The 8,599-nt window shown below is 44.5% G+C and overlaps 1 protein-coding gene across 1 annotated transcript in view; it reads left to right on the top strand.

Moving 5' to 3' along the window:
• Positions 1-2,933: 2,933 nt before the first annotated feature.
• LOC121445438 (kelch-like protein 15) overlaps positions 2,934-8,599 on the top strand; it is a 41,434-nt gene continuing 35,768 nt past the window's right edge. The window contains exons 1-2 of the mRNA XM_041647578.1: positions 2,934-2,948; positions 3,517-3,725. The gene's annotated coding sequence lies outside the window, so the exon portion shown is untranslated. The remainder of the gene's footprint in view (positions 2,949-3,516; positions 3,726-8,599) is intronic.

Below are 8,599 nucleotides of genomic sequence, written 5' to 3'. Positions count from 1 at the left end.
TATTCTTTTGTTTTCAGAGGTAGGGTCTAGCTGGTTCAATTTCTGCATCCTCTTTCCTTAGCCTTGTTAATTCTGGTACTGCAAGTACACACTACCACTGTGGGCTTTCAACTTCTTAAAACATAAAACAAAACAAAAAAGGAAGGGGACAAGGGGGGAATATAATATTGTCAATCCTTGTAATCCCCGAGTTATGATCGCCTTCAAATCCCAGCCCAAGTTTCTAGCATGTCTCAGGTCTGTCAGTCAGCCAGACATCAACAGACTGGGACATATGTATTGTATTCTTTTTTTCAAAGATTTTATTTATTATGTATACAGTGTTCTGTATGCATGTACACCTGCAGGTCAGAAGAGGGCACCAGACCCCATTACAGATGGTTGTGAGCCACCATGTGTTTGCTGGGTCTTGAACTCAGGACCTCTGGAAGAGCAGACACTGCTCTTAACCTCTGAGCCATCTCTCCAGCCCCATGTATTGTATTCTTTTTTTAAAAATATTTATTTATTTATTATTTATACAATATTCTGTCTGTGTGTACGCCTGCAGGCCAGAAGAGGGCACCAGACCCCATTACAGATGGTTGTGAGCCACCAAGTGGTTGCTGGTGTATTGTATTCTTAACACTTAGGCTAGGGAGCTAAGAAAAGACAACACAGGCAGGGCACTCATACTTGTGATCCTAAAACTTGGGAGGCACAGACGGCTTTTGGGGGCTCTTCCAGAATGAAGGAATTCCAGTTACTTTCCAGCGCGATGAGAAAAGTTGTCGTGGTTGCTTAAGGATGTTGTTTCAGGACTAGAGATATAGATCAATTGACAGAGCACTCGTGTAGCATGTATGAGGTCCCGGATTCAATCCCTCCCATCTGACGTGTGCTAGGCAAGTACTACACCAGGGGTTCTCAACTTGTGGGTTGCCATCTCTTTGGAGTTGCAAATATCCTGAATATCAGATATTTACATTACGATTCATAACAGTAGCAAAATTACAGTTATGAAGTGGCAACGAAATAATTTTATGGTTGGGGTCACCGCAAAATGAGGAGCTGTATTAAAGGGTCGCAGCATCACGAATGTTAAGAATCACAGTGCACTATACACTACTGTGAGGTGGGGGCAGGAGGATCAAGCCATCCTGGGATAGTTGAGAGACTATCTCAAAAAAAAAAAAAGGACCAGTGACAAAGACAAAGACAAGTCTCAGCAGGTAATGGCACTTGCTACCAAGTATTGCAACTTGAATTTGACAACCTAAATTCAATCCCCTGCATCCATATGATAGAAAGAGGAACCCACCTCACCCATCCCCTGCAAGCTGTCTGATCTCCACGGCTCCCTCTCCTACCAAATACAAGAATATAAATAAATAAAAGGATGTAGTTTCAATTACATACTGCACTTATGGCGGTGTTCTCAAAAGATTATAATGGAGCTGAAAAATCCCCACTACCTACTGATGTCTCAGTTATCCTAACAACTGTAGTGCAACACATTACTCCTTTTGTGGTTGATTCTGGAAGAAACGAACCATCATGCTGCCAGTCATATCAAACCATAGCACCTTCGAAAAAGCACACACACACACACACACACACACCTTCGAAAAAGCACACACACACACACACACACACACACGTGTGTGTGTGTGTGTGTGTGTATCAGATAAGGAATCTATCTATCTATCTATCTATCTATCTATCAGATAAGGTCTCACTAGGTAATCCCTGGCTAGCCTAGAATTCATTATGTAGATGAAGCTGGCCTCACACTCACAACAATCTCTTGCCTCTGTCTCTCAAGTGCTGGAATTAAAGGCGCACACCGCCACATTAGGCCTCCATCTAGGTTTGCCTAACAGTGAAATTGCCTGCCTATTGATTTCTCAGAACACATCACTGTTGTTGAGCAATGCCTGGCTGTAATTGAAAACAGGAATTACTGCTGCAGGTGTCAGTTTATTTAGATAAGTTTATTTAGATAAGTTTATTTAGATAAGATAAAACTTAAATTTATTTTCCTTGGTGGAGGTAGAGGTAGGAGAAGCCAAAAAACTATCTGCAAAGGTCAGAAATGATCAATGGGTGCCTTAATTTTAAACTGGTAGTATAACCAGTGGCTTCCACTAAGTGTTTCTGTCATCTACGACTTCCTCACAGAGACCCATAATAAATTTACAAGAGGCCTCTGCTGTAGTTCCATATTCTTAAATCAAGAAAATGTGATATTTAAGGGTCATGACCTTAAATTCTATAGCAGACTTGTAAACACACACACACACACACGCACTCACACTTCGTTCTTGCCTATTTTGCCGCGAAAGAAATCCGCTTTTTTAGTCCGCACTTTTCTCCCTGTGGTGAAGTCATGCCATTTTCTATGAGTTTTTTCATGTCTGGGAAATGTATCTGTGAAATGTGTAATTAGTATGCAATAAGCCGGGTGGAACTGTGACGCAACGACCCATTGCAAATTGCCTTATAGAAATGATGTCATTTAGTGTTGCTCTAGTCACTTTTATAACAGGTACTGTGGGCAAAGCTTCCCCTCATCCCATGGTGTGCAAGATGCGAAAAATGGAATTTTCCGGGTTTTCTAGCACTCAACTTGCGCACCCCATGTTCGCCGCAGCGCCTCAGGGCCCACCTCCCGGGCAGGCGAAGTGACACTGGTCGCTGGGAGAGGTGCACCGCCGATCCTCTATAGCCCCGATGGCGGTGCTCAGAAGAGACGTCTCATCGGTTCCAGACTGCAGCACCCCGCTACCTCTTTCCCTCGGAGCCCCTCCCAAGTTCCCGCTACTGTGACAGGCCCGCCTCAGGGACGAGGCGCGCAGTGGGACAATCCTCCCACTACCTGGCTCCCACACCCCGCTCCCGCTCCGTGGCGCCGGAAGTGACGCGCGTTGGTTCGAAGATGGCGGCATTGGCATTCGACCAGGGAGAAGGTAAACACCCGGCAGGCGGCGCGCTGGCCCCTACGGGGCACCCTCAGGGTTTCAGGAGACCTCTCTGGCCTCCTCTCGAAGCCGCGGCTTCCCGCTCCCGCCCACTCCCACGGAGAGGCCGGCTTCCACGTCCTCGACCCGGTGGTCCGGGCCCCCTACCAGCAGCCCCGCCTCCCTGGGCGGGCCCCGGGCGGCTCCTGTGGCCCCTGGCTCGTGGCCCCGCTCGCCCCGCCCCTTTCCCGCCCCTTTCCCGCTTTCCTCCACCCCCGGCGTGGGTGATCCTGAGGCTCCGCGCGCTTCGGGGCAAAAACCCGGAGACACCGTCGCCGACTTCGCTCCTGCTAGCGTTTCTGCCATTGCCTTCGACCCCCTCAGCTCTCTCCCGGTTCGTGGCCCTACGCGGTGTGCTCTTGCCGAACCCTGTTGGGGGGTTGCCGCGAGCCTCACCCCCCTCCCCTCCCCGGTAGCGGCAAGTCTGGGCCCCGGCCCCGGCCCCGACGCCAGCCGTGCGCCTCCCGCCTAGCCCAACTGTCTGGACTCGCTACTCAAGCGCTGTCTTCTTTCCTAGGACTGCTTCTGAGGGGACCTCGGGTTCGCACGCTCGCCCCGCGCCGGAGCGCCCCGGCGCGGCCAGGGAGCGGCCCCTTGTAGAGGTCTAGGGAGCCTCCCGAGGTCCGTGCCGGCGCCCGGCGTCCGACCCTCCCACCGTTCGGCCCACCGGCCCGCTTCTTCCTGATGCAGACTGCCGTCCACTAGAGGCTGGACAGGACCCCCGAGGTGCGTAGCCGCCCCTGGCCGCCGGCCTGCGGAGCCCGAGCTTTGCCCGCGGCCCCGAGGAAGGCACGGGCTCCGTGGCCCTTGCTGCACCGGCGGCGCTCAAACATTTCCTAAGACGCTGGGACCCGATTTGTCTTTGAGTTTACTTAAATTGTTTGAAATGTAAATTTTTTTTTCCAGGGGAACAGAGAGAGAGGGAGAGACAGAAAGAGAGGAAAAAAAAAAGGAAGAAGCATAATTCAGCCATTTTTTGCAGCACAGAGCTGCAGGTACCATGGTTATTTTCCCCCTAACCGGTTCCTTCCCTTTAAAAATCCGAGTTGTGCCTGAAATAGAACTGTGCGGATTGTGAGGCAATAAAGCGTGGAATTGGAACGTCTGGGTGGCTGAGAAAATCCCGTGCAGAACCTCAGTTGCTTATCTGAAACGCAGTCAGTCCGAGCCACATCAGAAGGTAGTGAGGACTATATGAGGTCATGTATGTAAAAATAATCTATAGCTGCAAAGTGTCGTCGCAAATGTAAGGTCATTTCTTTTTTTTTTTTAAGTACCCTTTGCTGGAGTGGTTAATGTGGCTAACTGTTGGTGCCTCTTAATTTCTATATTATAAGTAAATAAGTACGGAATAGCAAAACAGTGCTGTGATCATTGGCTGTTTAATAGGCACGTTGGCTGGCTTGCCGCCTACAAAATGCTAGCTGCTTCTTTAAAATAACGGTATTCTTTAATTCAGATCTCATGTCACTATAGGGCTTGGCATCTTTCTAGGCCTCTCAGGCCCTTTTCTGACTCAGAATATTTCTTATGTTTTTCAGAGTTTCTCTTTGCCATCTGATTTGCCGTTGTCATTTTAAAAGTGTATATGCTCTAATTGCAATGTTTGCTTTTCATGTCTAGGGAACAGGATGACTGAATGCTTCTACCCGTTTGAAAATTGTTTTTTGAAGAGCTTACAAATGCATACATATTTCTCCAATGCTTAATAGATCTAGAAATGTGTAATGAATCTCAACATTTTAGTTTTTAATGTAATATTTGTGTAATTAAATTCTATTTTCAATCACAACACTCAGTAGGTGCCTTGAGTCACAGTTTGTCAGTGGTAAAGGATGTTAATTAATGCTCTTTACTACTGGCTAATTTGGCAGAAAAATAAGCTAGTAATATTTGTGGTTTGAAAATATTTTGCTAGAGTTTCAAAACTGTAGGATGTTTTGACTTAAAATAGTCAATAAAAAGTGAAAGGATCATTTTGGAGTATATTATTTTTAGTTGGTAATAAGTGTTTTTTAATTCCCTAGTCTAATACCAGTTGTCTTTCACAGTATGCTTCTGTGTTTTGTAAAAAGACAGAATAATGTAAGGTGGGCAGGATTAATTTGGAAAAGGAGCAGCCAACTTTAAAGTGGCTGCTTTTATATTTTGGATTTATCCCTTGTCCTAAAGATAATTTTGACTGATCACGACGTTACCAAAAATTTCAGAGTTTGATCTCTGCCTTGTTGTGGGTTATTTAGGGATGAAATTGTGGAACCAAGACTGGCTTGACTGAATTCATGTGTTTAGAAGGGGGGAGTCCCAAACTTGTTTTAATGTGTTAAATTGACATTGTGCAATATAAATGAATAGTGAAATTTGTGTTAATAATTTCAAATTGGAATTTTTCTTTACTTAGGACAACTTATATCAACAAATAAAAATACATCATGACAAGTCGAGAGATGGGAGAAAGGAAAAAGTGCTATATTTTAGTACCTTTAACTTGAATCCCCCCCCCCCCCCGATTTTGACCCCTCTCCCTATGATATTGGTGGCCCACCCTCAGGTTTGAGCTTTCAAATTGCAAATGTTTCATGACTGAATGTTAAGTTAGGACAATGAATCTTAGTCTGGGTTGGGGGCATGTTGTAGATTAATTTATTACCAGAAATTTCTTTAGAACTAGAATACCATAGCTCCTTTGGGCTTTTTTAAAAACCGAAGAACAACGAAAGCTGGTCATTGGTGAGGGCTTGCAGTAATGGTAGTTAATTAGAAAGGTGTACAACTTGGAGAACTCGGGAGGACACTAGTTATGTAATATCATAACCTTAGGCCAGTAACTTGACCTCATATTTTGGATTTTTTTTCATCTTTAAATTGAGAGTGGTTATAGAACATGGAGATTTGTGAAGTAAATTTCTTCATAGATCAAGTATTTATTAAGCATTTACTATGTGATACACACTGTTCTAGGTGCTGGGGATTCAAGTTAGTAGTAATAGTTTTAACAATTTTTTTGTTTTGGATTTTTTTCCAGACAGTTTTTCACTGTAGCCCAGGTTTGCTTTAAAGTTAGGGTAATCCTCCTGCCTCAGCCTCCCATGTACTGGCATTAAAGGCATGTGTAGCTAACTATATGTGGCACAAAACAAAATTATTTGAAGAGAAAATAAAACTATGGTGGCCCATTTCTGTAGTTTTAGTACTAGGAGGGGGAGGCAAGAGGATCAGTTGAGAGTCTTCTTCAGTAGAAGCAGCCTGGAATATGAGACCCTATCTTAAAATTTTTTACTTCAGCATTAAATATATATTAGGAAAAAAATAAAGCAGAGATGAAGATGTGGATTCTTTGGTTGATGGAATAGAGGGGTTTTGTTTTGTTTTGTTTTTTATTTTTTTGTTTTTCGAGACAGGGTTTCTCTGTGGCTTTGGAGCCTGTCCTGGAACTAGCTCTTGTAGACCAGGCTGGCCTCGAAGTCACAGAGATCCGCCTGCCTCTGCCTCCCGAGTGCTGGGATTAAAGGCGCGCGCCACCACCGCCTGGCCCGGGCCCTATATTTATTTATGTTTTAACCACTGAGCCATCTCTCCAGCCCCCATTTATTTATGTTTTGTTTGTTTGCTTTTTTTAGGATAGGGTCTCTGTGCTGTAATCTTGGCTGTAGACCAGGCTGGCCTTGAACCCACAGAGATCCTCCTGCCTCTGCCTCCTGAGTGCTGAAAAAAGGTACCACCAAGCCCACTGGTTCTGTTATTTTAAGAGGGATTTGGGACAAGGTCTCATTGAGACTGATCTAAAGGGAGTCATAGATACCTGGATAGAGTAATCCTAGGCAAAAAGGAACAAGTGAGGTGAGGCTAATTTTCTAGGAACAGCAGCAACAAAAGGAAGAGTAGAAGGAGCTTATTGTTGCCATTTTAGGAACCAATAAAAAGGCTCCCATAGGTCATTTTCCTTAGGTATACCTTGTATTGCTGTTGGCTCAAAAGTAGATGACCATGGGGCTAGAAAGATGGCTCAGTGATTAAGAGCACTAGTTGCTCTTCTAGAGGATTAGGGTTCAATTCCCAGCATCCACATGTTGGCTCACAACTAAATGTAATTCCAGTTCCAGGTCACCCTAGACTCTTCTGGCTTCCATGGCCACTAGGCACTCTCATGGTACACAGACATATATGCAGCCAAAACACCCATACCACAAAATGAAAAAAAATTTAGATGACAAGGGGGCCAGGAATGGTTCCCCGGATCTTTAATTCAAGCATGAAGAAGGCAAAGGCAGGTAGATTTCTGAGTTCAAATCTCTCCAGGGCTACAAAGTGAAGCCCTGTCTCCAAATAAACAACCTTCTCCCAGTAAAAAAATAAGTAGATGACCTTTTGTTTTTGTTTTGCTTTGTTTTTCTGAGATAGGGTCTCTACATAGCCCTAGCTGTCCTGGAACTCACTATGTAGACTAGGCTAGCCTCGAACTTACAGAGATCTGTTTGCCTCTGCCTGTAAGTACTGGGATTAAAGTGTGTACCAACACATGTGGCAGTAGATAACCTTTCAAGTTAGAATTTTTAAAAATTATTTTTTTGTCTGTGTCTTTGTGTATGTAGGAGTGTACATATGAAGGTCAGAGGACGATGCAGGAGTTGGTTCTCATCTTCCACCATTTAGTTCCCAAGAATTGATTGAATTTAGATAGTCGGTCTTGGGGGCAAGTGCCTTTACATATTGAGCCATCTCAGTAGACCAGAATTATAACTATTTTTGGAAGAGGGTGCTGAGGATTGAATTGCCCAGAGCCTCCACATGTACCAGGCAAGTGCTCTTTGACTGAATGACGTTCTCGACCCAGAACTTTTAATTTTGGAATAATAAAGAGTGAAAAAGTAAAATATATTCTATTTTTTCCTTTTTTTTTCTTTCGAGACAGGGTTTCTCTGTAGCTTTGGAGCCTGTCCTGGAACTAGCTCTTATAGACCAGGCTGGCCTTGAACTCAGAGATCCGCCTGCCTCTGCCTTCCAAGTGCTGGGATTAAAAGTGTGTGCCACCACTACCCAACTTTTTTCTTCTTTTTAATACTTGGAGGTAGAGGTTGAAGCTAGGGTTTTATGTGTTGGGCAAACACCATACCTTTAAATTATATCCTCAGCCCTTCATATTTTTTCTCTTTTTGTATATTCAAATGCACATGCCTATGAGCCACGGCAAGAATGTGAAGGTCAGAATACAACTTGTAGGAGTTGGTTCTCTCCTTCCACCACGCCTAGCCAGGGATCAAGCTCAGATCATCACACTTGGTAGCAGGCTCCTTTACTCACTGAGTCATATCACTGGCCATAAGATGTTTAAAAAATACATTTACTTATTTGCTTATTTATTTATTGTATGTGCATACATGTGCACAGGCTACACAGCATGAATGTGGAGGTTAGAGAACTACTTGTAGGAGTAGGTTCTCTATTACCTTTTCCCTGAGGTGGTACCCAGGTCATCAGGCTGCACCACCTGAGTAAGCTGCTTTCTCTCTTTAATATGAGATACCTAAAGTTCATCAGGTGGGGGGTATATCTCAGTGATAGAGCACTTACATCCCACAGTGAAGCCCTGGGCTCTTGTC

The sequence above is a fragment of the Microtus oregoni genome, unplaced genomic scaffold (genome assembly GCF_018167655.1).
Source record: "Microtus oregoni isolate MIOR12 unplaced genomic scaffold, Mior012 000191F_ref0000080, whole genome shotgun sequence".
NCBI lineage: Eukaryota > Metazoa > Chordata > Mammalia > Rodentia > Cricetidae > Microtus > Microtus oregoni.
Note: the sequence above shows the minus strand (reverse complement) of the source record. Positions and strands in the feature narration are given on the sequence as shown.